This window comes from Trichosurus vulpecula, chromosome 2 (assembly GCF_011100635.1).
Source record: "Trichosurus vulpecula isolate mTriVul1 chromosome 2, mTriVul1.pri, whole genome shotgun sequence".
Taxonomy (NCBI): Eukaryota; Metazoa; Chordata; class Mammalia; order Diprotodontia; family Phalangeridae; genus Trichosurus; species Trichosurus vulpecula.
This window is the reverse complement of record NC_050574.1, coordinates 117,575,740-117,593,104: the sequence shown is the minus strand read 5'-3', so window position 1 is coordinate 117,593,104 and position 17,365 is coordinate 117,575,740. Positions and strand designations below refer to the sequence as shown.

General features: G+C 44.6%; 1 protein-coding gene across 2 annotated transcripts in view; it reads right to left on the bottom strand.

The window, feature by feature from the left end:
* KCTD21 (potassium channel tetramerization domain containing 21) overlaps positions 1 to 8,836 on the bottom strand; it is a 34,712-nt gene extending 25,876 nt beyond the window's left edge. Inside the window, exons 1-2 of one of the 2 annotated variants that reach the window (XM_036747620.1) lie at positions 8,790 to 8,823; positions 8,317 to 8,465 (exon numbers count right to left, since the gene is read on the bottom strand). The gene's annotated coding sequence lies outside the window, so the exon portion shown is untranslated. Of the gene's footprint in view, positions 1 to 8,316; positions 8,466 to 8,789 lie in introns of both variants that reach the window. The other variant, XM_036747621.1, reaches the window with a different exon arrangement.
* Between the last annotated feature and the right edge of the window lie 8,529 nt (positions 8,837 to 17,365).

Sequence of the window (17,365 nt, the reverse complement as noted above, 5' to 3'; positions counted from 1 at the left end):
CAATGACTGAACAATGACAGAAGGGAGCTTAATATACAGAATGTCAGAGCTGGAAGAGACCTTAGAACACAGAATGTTAAAGATGAAGGGAACCTTCACAGAAAAAAGGATGTTAGAAACAAGAAAGACATCAGAACATAGAATATCACCATTGGAAGGGACCGTGGAACACAGAATGTCAGAGCTGGGAGGGCTCTGAGAACACAGAATGTCAGAGTTGGGAAAGAATCTTAGCGCAAAGAATGTTAGAGCTGGGAGGGACCTTGGAACACAGAATATCAGAGCTGGAGGGGGCCTGAGAACGCAGAATGTTGGAGTTGGGAGACAGCACAGAATGTCAGAGATAGCGGGAAGGACCTCTTCAGAGCATGGACTCTCAGAGCTGTGACAGTTCTCAGAGCATAGAATGTCAGAGCTGGAGGGGGCCTTAGAGATGGAAAGGAATTTGGAACATAAAATCTTAGAGTTGAAAGCAACTTTTGAACATAAAAGGTCAGCACTAAAAGGGGCTTTAGAAATCAGCTAGTCCACCCCCTCTCATTTTACAAGAGGAAACTGAAGCAGCTTTTCCAAGGTTATGCTGCCAGAGTCAGGAGCTCCCTGTATCCCCCACCACCTCCAATCCCATTTGGAACCAGCTCAGTTCAGTTCTAAAAACTCAAAATCCTCAAAATCAAGTAAAATCATCTTTAATGATTTCTTCAGTCAAAGGTTGATCTTGGGGATAGCAGCAGAAAAGGTGTGAAAACATAGTTCAGGAAAAAAATCAAAGATGTCAGGCTTTGGCATCTTATAGCTCACAGATGCCTAAGACATCTCACAGCTGTATAATATCAGAAATACTTCAAAATCAACACCGAATGAGAAGCAAAATGACACTACTACACACCACTACTACACACCACTACCACAGTTCCAGCCTCATTTATTCAAACAGGTTGTTGGTTGTGATAAAAAGAGAAATGGAAAAAAGCCAAGACATTGATGCTTGATGATCACCATTTCTTAGAAAGTATAAAGCTGTCACGACAATGAGACCAAAGGAGTCTAGAAGCTGCTTCAGTCAGCACATACTTGATGTTCCTCATCATGCAAAGATGTAGCCACTAAGAGAGAACACAATCTCACTTGCAAAGTGTTAAAGAGGAAGATGGTTTAAAATTATGACTATAGTAATGTCTCACAAAGCAGAAAGCAGCAGGATAGGAAAAATGAGACAAAAAGTTTGGCACGGGATTCCAAAAAATCAAAACATCCCAAGAGCATTTATAAGTGAAACTAAAAGGACAACAAATAGTTCCAAAGTGGAACAGATCTGGCAGTGTTTCTATGGCTATTTTTACCACCGATGACAACAGAAGCACCATATTTTGACTAATACTTCAGCACCCAATGTTATCTGGGGAAGTGGAAATGTCACTTAAGAAGGTCAGGAGGGAAGGGAGGCTTCTGTTTGTTGTTTAGTTGTTTTTCAGTCGTGTTCAACTCTTTGTGACCCCTTTTGGGGTTTTCTTGGCAAAGATACTGGAGTGGTTTGCCATTTCCTTCTCCAGCTCATTGTTGGTGAGTCATTTCAGTCACATCTGACTCTCTGTGACCTCGTTTGGGGTTTTCTTGGCAGAGATACTGGAGTGGTTTGCTATACCCTTCTCTAGCTCATTTCAGAGATGAAGAACTGAGGCAAACGGGATTAAGTATCACATAGCTAGTAAGTGTCTGAGACTAAATTTGAACTCAGGAAGATGAGTCTTCCTGACTCCAAGGCCAGCACTCTATCCACTGCACCACCTAACTGCCCCTGGAAGAGAGGCTAGTCCTTTTTATTTTTATTTTTATTTTTTTTGGAGGGGGGAAGGCAAGGCAATTGGGGTTAAGTGACTTGCCCAAGGTCACACAGCTAGTAAGCGTGTCAAGTGTCTGAGGCTGGATTTGAATTCAGGTCCTCCTGACTCCAGGCCTGGTGCTCTACTCACTTTATCACCTAGCTGCCTCAGAGAGGCTAGTCCTAACCAATAACACACAGGCTAAATTTGTCTGGAGGTAACAAAATTTAAAGGTACTCAGGGATCAATTTTCAAGGTATCTGAAAGGAAAGATTTTACAAAATGGAAAAGCTTATAGATTATTCATTATAGCTTGTGTAATGGACCCTTTCAAGTAAATGAGAAAGCGTAAGCAATCACTGAGCCACATTCCTACTTTTTTCTGTATAAAAAATGGCCCATAACACATATAGTTGTGAAAACATGAAAATAGGCAGACTTTCACAGATGATTTTCCATAGAAGATTACATCTTCAATCCCTCTTCTGCCAGAGAGGTACAGAGCATACAAGAGCCCACTGTGTTTACTACATTACAAGGAAGCATTTGGTTCAGCAGACCAGAATAGCTTCCCTATATACAGTGAGGCCCAAAAGTCTTAGAGCAGTTTTGTATTATTAAAACCTTAAAAATGCCCAAAGATTTTTGGGACACTCTGTATATGTCACGATCACATCACTCTTTGAAAGAAGCAGTCATGGAGAAGATCAATACCAATTTAAGTATCTGATTCTAAGTATCAATCAAGGAATGAAACAGGGGGTTGGATGCTCAACAAAAGTATATTGGCTGGTGTTATGGAGGATGTCCTCTGCAGAATCCATATAGAAGACAGATTTCCTTCACATAATGAAATTCTTTGATTGTTCTAGTTTGTAGATGTTAATGCACCAGCTCAGTCCATGGCACCTTAAAAAATGATCAGCCTTGCAATCCAGAGGGAAAGCCAGTCAATGAAGAAGGCACATTGTTCAGATTATGATATGCTGTTGGATGGGCAGGCAGTATCTATAGATACACAGATTTTGGACAGTAAGCAGTAAGACAATGATCCGGGCCCAAAATGGAACAGGAGAATTAGATTGCATTCGGGACACTGCACAGTACTTCTGATGGTCATTCTTGCTCCGCCCCCCCCCCATTCTTCAAATACCAATGTCTACCTTTTCAATACCAATATTCTAACACGATGCTGTATGACTGCAAATCATGAAATACTGTAATCTCTAAAGTATCAAAATTGTGGATAACCCAAAAGGGCAATGGAACCTGGTATTTGTAAATAGCATGCTGGGGTATGGTACCAATGATGACTTGCATGCAAGTTATATGTAAGGCATCATTAAGGTTGTGTGTCTGGAAAAGGAGGGCTAATCATAAAGGAACAGTGATGAATTACATATGGATAACCCATAAGCACTGGGTGGCACAGTGGATAGTGTGCTGGCCTAGAGTCAGGAAGGCATGGGTTCAAATCGGGTCTCAGACACTTACTGGTTGTGTGACCCTGGGCAAGTCACTTAACCTTATTTGCCTCAGTTTCCTCATATAAACTGGTAGCTATTAATTATTTATTCAAAGATCCCAAAGATGGCCTCTAGTGCTTTGGGTCGATTCTTTATGGATTATTTTTTTGAAGGGGATAGACAAGAGTTACATAGCATAAAGGGGCAGGGAGGAGTAGAGATTTGTCTCCATGCAATACCCACACTGATGAGACATGGAGAGGCAAGTACGGAGGGGTAGACAGAATACTGGACTCAGAGTCAGTAAGACCTAGGTTTCAATTTAGCCTCCGGATACTCACTAATTGTGTGGCCCAGGCTACGTCTCTAAACCTCTCTGGGCCTCAGTTTCCTCATCTGTAAAATAGGTCTCTTCTGGCTCTAAATCTATGATCCTATGATGTTCCCTGCCTCATAGTCATTCCTTATAGCTATTGAAAAGCTCAAGCGAGATAAAGTATGACATGGAAGATACGCTGGGATGGATGGCCTTTGGGGAACGGCATAGTTCTCTCTGAAACAAAGGCCCATTTAAAAAAAACCCCAAACACCTATATTCTATCAGTGACGTTGTATAGCTACGAGCCATAGAACTGAACCATCATTTATTAAGTGCCTGCTCTGTGCCAGGCATTCTGCAGACTACTATGACCTCTGAAGAAATGAGGTTGAGTATCGCACAAGGGCAATGGAGAGGTAAGTAGTGAGCTTGAGCAGGTGGCAATATGTAGAAAGAGAAGCATTATTCAGAAGCAGTGGGGATGAAGCATGTCATCAGAGATACAGATGACTAGAAAAAAGATGGCCCAGTTATGTGGTCACAGAGGGAGTTCGCTTCCATTCACCTGGCAGGCCATTTTGTTGTCCACGCAAGGTCGACTCATCTAGGAAGGATCCCAGAATAGTGAGTAGAACCACTGTGGAGGATTTACAAGAGGACCTAGACAAGACTGACAGAAGATTGGCAGATAAAGAAGGATTGCTATGTGTATCAATGGAGGGAACATCCACAGGGATAACATTTCAAATCCACTAATATATCAAGAGTCTTTGTCCAATGCCTCACCATGGCTTGGAGATAACACTGGCCCTTGAAGATTATGCCACTGGATTACAAAGTCTGGAATGCCTTATCACCCTAGAAAGGCTCTGGGTGGTTGTGGCCTGGGCCAAACTATGTTCAGCTGGGTGGCACAATGGATAGAGCACCAGGCCTGGAGTCAGAAAAGACCTGTGTTCAAACCTGGCCTCAGATACATACTAACTGTGTGACGCTGGGTGAGTCACTTAACCCTGTTTGCCTCGGTTTCTTCTTGCATAAAATGAGCTGGAGAAAGGAAATGGCAAACTACTCCAGGATCTTTGCCCAAAAAAATCTCAAAAAAGGGGGTCATGAAGAATTGGACGACAACAACAAAACTATGTACCCATCATCGAAGGATGGACCTAATAAAATGCATAAAGGGTCACAATCCAGAGACGGGCCACTGGGTAATTTTTTTGTTGTTCCCAGCCTGGTAACTCACAAAGGACTATTTACTAAGGTATGGATGGGCTGCAGTCTTCCTTGGCAGAGAACCCTCTCCACTCTGATGAAATTATAGATCCTCAATGAAATAGTTATTATTAACTTTTAATATTATTTTCTCACTGTAGACTGGCAAACTCCTGCCTGTGAGGGAGGATGCAACACTACCGTATTTCCCTATTACAGGTAAGGAAGATCATGAGATCATTGTTTTAGAGATGAATGAACCTTAGAGGTCACCTAGTTCAACTTGCTCATTTTACAAACGAGGAAACTGAGGACCAGAGAGGTTAAGCTACTTGGCCAAGGTAACACAGGTAGTAAGTGGCAGCAATGGGATTTGGATCCTGGTCCTCTGACTTTAAATCCAACACTCTTAACATCGTACTACACTGCTTATTCCCAAGTACGAGAAACAAGTGGCCTCATTGGGTTAACCGAAGTCTGAGTGGCTCACTTAATCCTACCGTCAGATCTTGGTCATGGAATCTTCATGACCATTTTAGAAGCAGGTTGGGTAGTTTTCATGAACTATTAAATTATTAAAATATTAAAGCTATAAATTTCACCCATAAATCAGTTTTCCATCTGTATTAGGTTTAGCGCTACATGGCATTTTCTGCTGCCTACTAAAGAGAGCATAAGCTCCTTATCCTGGTATTCAAGATCCTCAACAACCGGGACCCAAAGAACATCTCTTCAGTCTTATCTCTCCATGCCTCAGACTGGACAAGTTACTGCACCACATTCTTATCTTGCTCTCCTTCCTCTCTGTTTTTGTGCATGATGAGGCCTTTCAGTGTAGGGGAATGGAATGAAGGCGATGGCATCAGAGTCAGAAGACGAGTTCAAATCCCATTTGTAATACTTACTACTGAAACCCACTGCATCCTGAGCCATCTCCAGTCCTCCTGATGAATATCTGGTCACCGGATCCAGATGGCTTTGGAGGAGAAAGTGAGGCTGGTGACCTTGCATAGCCTTCCCTCACTCAAATCAAAGTCACCTGCAAGTCATGTCATCATCTCCCTGATGGCATGGTCCTCTTTGAGAACTAAGGACAAACACAGCAACTGAAACCAGACAAGTCCTTTCTTTTCCCTGGGCTTCAGTTCTTTCCCATTTTAAAATGAAGTGGTTGGACTAAGGTTGCTTCCAACTCTCTGATCCTAGAATAACCTAGAATAGCCCTCCTCACACTGAAGTCCCATCCTTAGAGGCCCAACTCAGAGGCTATGTCCATCATGAAGCCTACCCAGACAACAAACAGGCCCCACCGTCCCAGGCCGTCCCTCCTTTCTACTGATTTCCCTCTTTCTTTATCACGATAATTTGCATACATATCTTTTCCCCTTCCTGAAATTGTGAGCTCTCTGATAAAAGGACTAATGTTATATTTGTCTCTGTAATCAAACATAGGACCTTGCGTACAGTAAAAAACTGTTTGTTGAGTGACTAAGACCTCAGTTTGCCTTCCTCCCCCCACCCCTGTGGCTAGATGTGACTAAGAGAAGCTAGGAACCTTGTAGGATAATATCACATCCTTTTATGGCATGCAGTTACCTGGAAAGGAGGTTTACAAGTCATGCAGACATGCTCTGAAACTCTCTTCATTCATCCCCCTCTGTGATATCTCTCTCTCTGTCACACTGTCACACACACACACACACACACACACTCACACACACTTCTAGAACCCTGCAGCTGCTCCAACCTTTCTTTCGATCTGCGTAGGAAGGCAGATGGAAAAGAGTGGGGCCAGTATCCAGCAGCCCTGAATAGGAATTGTCCGGTTCAAGCACAAGAGACATTTTACACATTTGGTCTGGCAAGATGCTCCAGTCCATCTCCAATTCATACAAGGCATTATATAGAAACATAGAATCTCAGAGTTCACATGTTTATAGCTTTAGAATGTACTTTCCTCATAATGACATTATGAGGCTGGTAATAAAAACGCTATGGTCCAAGATGTGGTGGCTGAAGCTCAGAAAGGTTAAGTGATTTGCCCACAGTAACACAGTAAGCATCGGTGCTGGGTTTTGAACCCAAGTGAGCATGGGAGGGACCTCATTGATGATACAATAAAACCAGTGCCTGAAGCATGAGCCAACTCCACAATGTTCCTGACAAGCAGCCATCCAGACTCTGCTTGACACCTCCTGGGACAGGCATTCACTATCGCACTACACAGCCCATTCCATTGTTGGGCAGTCCTTGATGGGATCATTTCTGCCCTCATTGTGCCCATTGTGACCAAGCGGAACAAACCTACTGCCTCTTCCACATGGCAGTCCTTCAAGTAATGGAAGACAGCTTTCTTGTCTCCTCTAAATCCTTTCTTCTCAATCCACAAGTTTCTAAGTGTCTACCATGTGGCAGAAAGCACTGTGCTAGGCGCTTTGGGGATACAAATCAAAGTTACCCCCCTCAAGGAATTTATAGTTTATGGCAAACACACACAGAAAAGTAATTCATATATATGTATGTATGTATGTATATATTGTACACACACACAAATTACATAAAAAGTATTGGTCCTGGAGTCAGAGGACCTTGGTTTAAATTTTGCCTCTGGAACTTACTACCTGTGTGGGCAAGTCACTTAACTTACTGGCTCTCAGTTTCTTAAGCCGTAAAATGAGGGAGTTGGACAAATGGCCTCCAAGATCCCTCCTAGCTAGAGATCTATGAACTAATATCCATAAATACAAAGTTTGTACAAAGCAGTTCCTTTAATGGATCTTCACCTGGCATGATCTCAAGACCCTCCACCACCCTGGTCATCTTGAAGCTTATCAATAGCCTTCCTAAAATGTGTGCCCAGAAGAGTACTACTCCAGGTGGGTTCTGACCAGGGAAGGGGCTATAGCTGCCTAGCAATGACCAACCTTACCCCACTTTCTACTCTGCTTCCCATTCTACTCTATTCATTCCTCGGAAGGTCACTCATTCCCATTCATCTCAAAGTGCCCTCACTTATCATGTATTAAGTCTTTGCTTTGTTTCTTTTATTAATTCCCAACTTTCTTAATATATCCATTCCTCCAACCCACAATGCCTCAGGTTATAATTTACCCTTCTGCTGCCCAATACCCACCCAATTCAATCTGTCCCATTACTTTAGCTAATGGGACAAAAACACTGAAAACTTTCTCAGTTTCCATTGGATCGTACTATACTTTTCACCCTTTCCTGCCCAGGTCCAACGGGGACAGCAGGAATGCTGGAATGAGCACCAGAATCAGAAGACTCTTGTCTGAATTCTAGCCTTGCTACTTAGGACTCGGGCAAATCATGAAACTTTTTTGAGCCTCAGTTTCCTCATGTGTAAAATGAAAAAAACGCTTAATAAGCTATAACTAAATTGTACAAGTATCTAAGCACCTAGAAATGCTAGCTGTGATTAATGATCCTAATTCTTTTCTTTTCCACAACCCCCCCACCCCACCCCACTAACCAGGAGTCTGGAGTCAGGTATCTTGGCTTCAAGACCACCAACTCGTGAATTAGTGTGACCTCGAGTCGATCATAGCACCCCTCTGAATCTCAGTTTCTTCATCTTTCAAACTGGGAGAGTTACACTTACACTCCTTACTTCTTGGGTCCCTAGGGAGAAAAGTGCTTTGTAAACCGTGAAAGCTATGGAAAGAAAAGCTGTTATTATCGTAGCCCTCTCCTGGCTCCTTCCTCTTTTCCTAGGTTACTCCGCTGCTCTGCTTCTCTCCTCTCCCGCCCTGTCGTCGCCAATTCCGTTCTATCCTCTTCAATCATGCTCCATATCCTCCAATTCAGCCCGGTCGCTACCTGTATCACCCCCGCCCTAATGGGCCACCTTCCACCCGCGGGCCAGGTGGCCAGGTGAGAAAGGCGTCCAGAGCTTCCCTCCCAGCAGAGCCCCAGTCCCAGCCCATGATCCCCCCCCGCACCCACCTTCTCCCCCTCGCTCCGGAGACTCCCCTTCCCGGGCGCTGAAGCACAGAAATGGGAAGTGGGAGGGGGAGGAGTGGGGGAACTAAGCCCAGTTGGGGGCGGGAGGTGGTGGTGGGGAGGTGGCTCAATATCAGGCGCAGTCCTTCCTGGGATTTGTAGTTCCCATCCCCTCCTCCGCCACAGTCCAGCCGCAGCTTCGGAACTTCATCTCCCAGGAAGTCCTACGGCGATCTCTCTCCTCCCCAGCGCACGCTAGCCGGCTGCAGTTAAAGGGGACCAAGCCTGGGAAGGGTCTTTGAGCCACGTCGCCCCTTCCCCCTTCCCCCACCCAGTTCGGCACCAACTCCTCCCCTCTCCTGCGGCGTCCGCCCTCCCTCCCGCAGCATCTCCTCCTCCCTCCCCTCTGCACATCTCCCAGCTCTTGCGGTCAGTGCTGCCGGCTGCAGAAGTCCGCGGTACTCTGCGCTGTGCATAAATCCAGAGGCGGCGGCAGCACTGAGCGCAGCTGTCTCCCAGCCAGACCGTGCGTATGCACTGCGGCGCATTCCGGGCATTGCACCCATCGGCCTCTGGCCATCCGCAAGCCCCGCATCCTCCCTCAGTCCCCTCCCTGGGCTGCGCACCCGAGAGCAACGCTGCAGGCGTCCTTTCCCTCCCCGGGTTTGAAGAGGTAAGTTGCGGAGGGAGGGGGGAATGGAAGAATTTGTAGTTGGAAGAGGCTATAGACACCAACCCTCTCATTTGACAGGTGAGGAAACCGAGACCCAGAGAGGCGAAGGGATTTGCGCAAGATCACACAGGTAGGAAGCAGAAATGCTGGCGTTTAAACCGATGCCCTCTGACTAAATTTCCTTTGCACCACCTCTAGCAGGGTGAGGTGGAGTCGCTCGTTTAAGGCTGAGCATCTGAAAAGCAGTGAACCTGTGGGGGTGGATGGAAGGCTGTGTTGGACAGACGTGGAGGTCGCAGTATTATTAGCGACCCCAACCCCTTCATTTTTTTCTGAGGAGGGAGGAGGGGATACCCTGTGGCTCCCCAACTTTGAAATCCTGATCTTAGCAGGTGAAATTGTCGTGAGGGCCCCTGGGAAAGGGATTAGGGAGAAAAAGGAGGGATGCGTATGTTTGTATTCGTGTGTGTGTGTGTGTGTGTGTGTGTGTGTGTGTGTGTGTGTGAGAGAGAGAGAGAGAGAGAGAGAGAGAGAGAGAGAGAGAGAGAGAGAGAGAGAGACAACGAACTGTTCCAGGTCCAGAGATATCGCACTTAATCAATGAGGAGGAGGTTAGGGCTTGTCAGATGTGCTGATGTGCGTATGTCCAGGGCCGGGCCCGTGGCCCCAAATTAACAGTGGGGCGCTCTCTCGTCTCGTCTGTATAGGGCTCTCGGGCTTGCCGATCACTTTCCGCAGAGCAGCAGATCCCCGTTTTACTAATGAAGAACCTAAGGCCATGCAGGTATGAGTGACTTGTCCAAGGTCACGCAGCTAGTGAGAGTCAGAGCAAGGTCTCCCGACTCCAAGATCAGGGTTTATCCTCCTAAGCTAAGCTAAGTAGATGAGCCAGGAAAGGAGGCGGTATGAAAATTATTCCTGTTTTTAAACTATATGACAAAACAGAACCACCTGCAAGCCTTAATGCGGGATGATGAAGAGCTGTTTTCCAAGGGCCTGCATCTGATGCTGTCTGCAGGGTATGGGGTTTAGCCTGCTTCGACCAACCCGGAATCAAGTTTAAAGCGTCATTCCTCCTTCCCCTCCTCCCTCCCCCCACTCCCCATTATTCTTTTTTTTTTTTTTTGCCTTTGGTAAGATTTCCCACAATCCTTACCTGGCTCCTCCTATATACAGGATTTTAGACCTCGGAGGTGCCTTAGAAATCATAGTCCAACAATAGTCCAACACCCTCATTTTACAGATGAGAAAACTGAGGCCCAGAGAGGTTAGTTTGCCTTGGCCTTAGGCAAACTGTGCTAGGCCCTAAGGTTACACACAGCTAGTTAGTAGAACCCAGAATTCCTGACTCTAAATCTAATCCTCTTTCAACCATGCCTGGCTAATTTCGGGAGCTTCCCCTCCGGCCCCTCCCTCCCTCGCTCCCCCCATTCTTTGTTGAAATAATAGACAATAGCCCTGACCAAACCACAACTAACAAGATGCAAAGTGATGAACTAGATGGTCTCTATGGGCTCTCCCAGGTATAATATTCTAGGGTTCTGACTCTCTAGTGCCTGAAGGAAGCATGCAGTCAGAGGTTTCGAGATTGAGGGAATCTCAGAGGTCATCCGATCCAAGGCCTTCATTTCACAGGTAAGGAAACAGTTGAAATCACTTGTCCAAGGTCACACAGATATTAAGTAGCTAACCTGGGAATTAGAGCCAGTTCTCTTCTAATTCTTTATTGTTTCTCCATCTTCTGTATCATATTCATGTGTATACGTGTTGTAGCTCCCTTCGGGACCTCAGTTTCCACCTCTGTTTAAAAAAAGGGGGGAGGGGGTTGGACGTGATGCTCTCCAAGGTCTCTTCCAGTTCTGGCATTCTGTGACTCTAGAACACAGGTTCTTAACCTTTGTTTATGTCATGGACCCCTCGGGCAGGCAGTCTGATGAAGCCTAGGGACCCCTTCTCAGAATCAGGTTTTTAAATGCACAAAATAAAATACACAAGATTGCCAGGGAAACCAATTATATTGAAATACAGTTTTCAAAAAAAAAAAATCTCTAAAAGGTTCAGGTTAAAAGTCCCTGAGCTAATGAGGCACAATGTGAAGGCACAATGGCTAGAACACTGGACCTGGGGTCTGGATGACCTGAGTTCAACCTTGGCCTCAGATGCTTACTAGCTATGTGACCCTGAGCAGATCACTTAGCCTTTTTTTTTGTCTCAGTTTCCTCCTCTATGGGGATAACATGGGGAATAACATAATAAAATGGAGGTAAACAATAGGACTTGCCTTACATCACTATTGTGAGGGTCCAATGAAATGGTAATTGTAAAGTGCTTAGCACAGTGCCTGGCACATAGTAAGAGCTTTATAAATGTTAGATGTTATGTAGGAGGTGGTATGGGGTACTCCCCTCAAGTGTGAGGGGTAGTATACCCTTTTTGGCTGTCATGTAGAATAGACTTGCTCACTTTGATCCAGGGGACAGAACCAGGAGCAGGAACTAGAAGATGCAAAGAAGTCAGTTTGGGCTTGATGTCGGAAAAACATTCTAACATTTGGAGCTGTCCAAATGTGGAAAGGGCTACCTTGAGAGGCACCCCTGATCAGGACATCTTCAAATAGAGGAGTGGATGGCCATTTAATAGGGTGATGGGGATTCTTTAGTGGGAATGAGTTAAGACTAGATACCATGCACCTCTGAGACCTCCAGTTCTGTGATTCTCATGCACAAAAACAGACACACCCTTCTCCCTCAACCCTTGGAAGGAAGTCTTCCTGGTAAATTGGAGATGACTTAGGTGTATTGGAGTAGCCATGTTCTGGCAGAGAACTGAAGAGCCTGGTAATCAGAGCCTGACTCAGACAAAGAAGAGTGTGTAATGTCCAGGTTTCTTTGATCTGGAGCAAGGAGGAATTCTCTTATCTAATCCTCTCAGGGGAAGGTGAGCAATTCAATTTAGTAGGACATATTAAGCACCCACTATATGAAGGCAGTGTACTAGATGCAGCAGTCTTTATGGTGTCTGCAGTGATTCCCAAAGGAAAAGCCTCTCTTGAGGCCATTGCTCACCAGGGGTGGAGAACCTGCTGCCATGAGGTCACATGTGGCCTTCTAGGTCCTCAAGTGTGGCTCTTTGACTGAATCCAAACCTCATAAGCCAAAAGGCTACTGCACTTGAGGACCTAAAGGGCCACATGTGGCCTTGAGGCTGCAGGTTCTCCACCCCTGGCTTAGACCATAGTATCCATACAGCAAATCTGGGAGCTCCCTCCCCATTGGTCGTCAGTGTCTAACACTGAATATATTGTTTGTGAATTTTCTGTATATAGTAAATGCTTAGTCAATGCTTGTTGAATAAATAAGAAATTTCAGTGTTTGGGGAAAAAAACCTACTTTAAGCCTTACAACGAACCTGTGAGGTAGGTAATACAGGCATTAACCCCATGTTATGGATGATGAGACTGAGACCCAAAGAGATTAAGTAACTAATGGTCATATCAGTAAGTGTGGAAGATGGAATTTGAGCCTGGGTCTTCCAGACTTCCAAGTCCAGCATTCTATCCACCATACCATACTGCCTCTCCAAGGGCTAACTACGAACCTCATTTTCTTTCACCTTCTCTTATTCAAAATCTAATTCAACAAATACTATCAACTGACTGAGAGCCCTATACTGGGTGCTGGGGGAGATAAAGAGTGTTGCAATGGGGAAATGGCTTCTGGGTAATTGGAAGAACACTGCATTTGAAGTCAGGAGACTCGGGGTTTGAACCTTACCTCTGCCAAGATGTGACCTTCGATTAGAAAGTCACTTAATGCCTTTCTGGGCCTCCATTTCTTCATTGTAAACCATTCATCTCAACAAACATTAAATACCTGCTGAGTGCTGGGCTGTCAGTCAGTGGAGAAAGCGTTAAGTACTCACTAAGTGCCCAGTGGTTAGGCCTTCTGCTAGATGCTTTGGGTACGAAGACTGTCCTCAGGGAATTTTCACTCTATTTGTGAGATACACCATGAATACAGCCAGGTATGTAAAGTAATTTGAGGAGGGAGAGAGTTCTAACAATTGGGGAAATCAGGAGATTTCTAAGAGATGGCCTGAGCTTGACCTTGAAGAAAGCTAAGGATTCTAAGAGATGAAGGTGAAGAATGAATGCAGTCCAAAACATAGGGGAGCAAGGGAGAGCAAGAAAGATAGGAAAGATGGAATAGTGATAATTATGTGTGTGTGTATACACTCACCCATATAAACACACATATGCACATATGTACATGTGATATGCGCATTATATAATATAGTTTGTATATCATGCACATATATAACTTTGTTTACAAAGTACTTTCTATATATTCTATAATTTGGTGTATATGGGAACATAAATTTACAACTGGAAGGGACCTGAGAGTCTATCTGGGCCAAACACTTCACTTTAGAGATGAGCAATTTGAGGCCTAGAAGGTTAAGTGAATTCCCCAATGCCATGCAAGTATTAAGTGGCAGAACTGGGATTTGAACCCAGGCTCCAAATGCAGCACTCCTTCCACTGTTGGAAATAGCTAATAGGCCCTCCTGGAATGTAGAATATGTAAATTCCTGGCTGGAATGTAGAATATGTAAATGGTAGCAATATGAAAAAAGTCTGAAAACAGATAGGAGCCAGATTATGGGAAGCTATAAATGCCAATGAAAGGAGTTTGTGTTTTATGGTAGAGGCAATAGGTAGCCACAGAAAATTTTTGAGCAGGAATAGGTTTGTACCTTAGAAATATTAATTTTGGCAGCCATGTGGAAAATGGTATTGGAGCAGGAGGAGACTGGATGTCAGGAGACCAATTAGAAATCTTTCTCCATGGTTCAGTCAAGAAGTAATGAGGGTCTTGACTAAGGTGAGAATATTTGAGTGGAAAGGAGGGTGGATGCAAGCTATGTTGTTGATTCTGCCTCCATAAGACTTGGCAACTGATCAGATATGGGGAGATGAGGTAGTCAGGCTAACTCCAAGGTTGCAAACCTGTGTGATTGAAAGGACAGTGATGTCATTCCTCTACAGAAATAAGTTTGGAGGAAAGGTTGGTTTGGGGAGGAAGATACTGAGTTCAATTTTGGAATCTGAGATGCTGAGGAAGCAGCCAGGTGGAGTTTCCAGCAGGCAGTTGATACTGTGGAACTGGAATTCAGGAGAGAGATTAGAGCTGGGTGGATATATAAAATGTGTGTGTGTGTGTGTGTGTAGCTTTAGGAATCAGATTGCAAAGGGTTGAGTCAGTCAGTCAGCTAGCATTTATTAAGCACCTATTGTGTGTCAGACACTATGGTAAGCACTGGGAATACAAAACAGGCAAAAAACAAAACCCAGCTCTCAATGAGCTCATAGTCGAATAGATGAGACGACATGCAAACAACTATATACAAACGAGATATATACAAGATAAATTGGGGGAGGTCTCAGAGGGAAGGCATTAAGATTAAAGAGGCCTGGGAAAGACTCCTTGCAAAAGGTGAGATTTTAGGTGGGACTTTAGCTGAGACTTTAAGGAATCCAGGGAAGCCAGGAGGCAGAGATGAAGAGGGAGAGAGTTCCAGGTGCAGGGGACTGAGTGAAAACACTTGGATTTGGGGGATAGAGTGACTGATTGACCTGGGCATATTAGCAGGCAGCATCAAAGTACCAGTGGATAAGGAGAGATTGGATCTGAGAAAAATGGAGAGGGCAGGCTCCCAAAGGGGACAGGATGGAATCAAGGGCACAGAGAGAAGGGTTGGCCTTGGCAAAGGGAGGAGCCACCTCTTTCGCAGAGACTAGAGGGAAGGAGGAGAGAAGGAGGAATAATTGGAAAGCTTTTGAGCTATGGATCAAGGGAAAACAGGCTACAATGAATAGCCTTGATTTTTCTTTTTCAGTGAAATCAGTAAGGCCCTTTGCTGAGAAGGAGTAGGAAGAGGGGTGGTGTGGAGGGTTGGGAGTAAAAGCCTTGGGATACAGGCTGTGGGGAGTGTGCTATTGTCAATTCTAGAAGGGTAGAAAGAACTGGTCTGCGTCAGTAAAGACCCTGACGACGATTAGGTAGCACGAATTTGTGGTGCAAGCGGTTGTCATGGTTCTATGGCATTCTGCAGCACTGATCAGCAGTCTGCAAGGAGGAGCAGAGCAGGCGGATGGTAGGGGTACCCCAGGGGTGGGGTGGAGCTAGGCATGCCCAGAGGACAAGGGGACTGGAGATTCAAGGGTTCTTGAATTTGTCAAGGCTGTCCTCCAAGGAAAGTGAGGCCAGAGCCAGGGTGGTGGATTAGGAAAACAAAGAGGGGTAGAGGGGACTGAAGGTAATTGTGAGGATAAAGAATAAATTTAGGAGGAATGAGACAGAGGGAAAGGTGGGAGGTTATAATAAGAAAGAAGTATTTCAGAGTGTTAGACATAATAAGTCTTAGATGATCTCTAAGGATCCTTCTAGTTTTGAATCCTAAGACATTAGAATTCTAATCCTAATTTTAATTTTAATTAAATTAATTGGAATTAAATTTAATTAATCCTAATCCTAAGACTGTCCTGAGCATCTTCTTGGGGTAAGAGATGCAGATTGTTATCCAAAAAGCACTGAAATGGTTTGAATGTAGGTTATATTCCTTGAATGAGATCTCTTTGAAAGAAGAAGAAAAGGTCAACAGAAAAAATTTACCTTGATCATAGGGCTCCCTCAAATTTGATGCAAACCAGGTTTTTTTTTATTTTTTTGCGAGGAGAGAGTAGGGTGGGGTGGGGAGAGTCCTGTAGCATGTATTGACGGCATCGTGGTAGAAATGTAATACAGAATTGAAAATGTTTCTAAAATGTCTGAGTCATGGTGCTGCAGAGCTGAAGGGGCCTTTGAGGCCATCCAGTGTAGCTCCTGCCTCTGCAGAAATTCCTCTCACAGCATCCCAGTTTCAGCTTGAAGACCTCCAGGGATCAACTCAGAGCTGAAAGGGATCGCACAGCTCATCTAGACTGACCCTCTCATTTACAGACGAGGAAACTGAGACCCACAGGGGTTTAAATTCCTTGCTCAAGGTCATACAAGATTTGAACTCACTTTCTCTCCCTCCAAACCCTGTGCTCTCTCTACTTGATGATGCTCATTTTCACTAGCGAGCAGAACTGAGGTCAAATCCAGCCTCAGATCCTTATCAACTGTATGACCTTGGGCAAATCACTTAACCTCTGTTTGCCTCAGTTTTCTCGTCAGTAAAATGGGGATGACAATAGTACTTACATCTGGGCTTGTTATGAAATGAGATAAATAATTGTCAAGTGCTTTGCCAGCCTTAAAATGTTGTATAAATGCTAGCTGTTGTTATTATTATATTATTATATATGATATGTGATTTTTATTATTATGTAAATCCTAATTTTGCCTCTTTGGAACTGCCATCCCTTCTTCCTTGCTCTACCCCCTGGAGCCAAGTACCAAAAGACTAATCTCCCTTCCAGGGAACAGCCCTTCAAATATTTGCAAACAGCTATCATATGAGCCTCCTCAAGTCTTCTCCAAACTAAATCTCCCCAGTTCTTTCAACCAGTCTTTCATATGGTATGAAACAGGAGGCCTTTCACCATCTTGGTTGCCCCCCTCTCCAGCTCATCAATGTTGCTCCTAAATGTGGTACCCAGAACTAAGCATCGTATTCAGCACCATGGATGGCATGTGACCCGGACAGGCCATTAGTTAGGTACTGTTTTTCTGAATGGAACTTGAGACCGAATTAGCTTTCTCAGCCACTCTGTCTTATTGCTGACTTGGTCATTAGAGATCAGTAAATCTCAGCTCCACCTGACAACCTTTTAAATGCTTAAAGAGAGGCATCATGTCCCCTTTGAATTTTCTCTTTCATTTTTCCATCAGTCCATTGGCCATCGTTGAGTGGTTCTTTA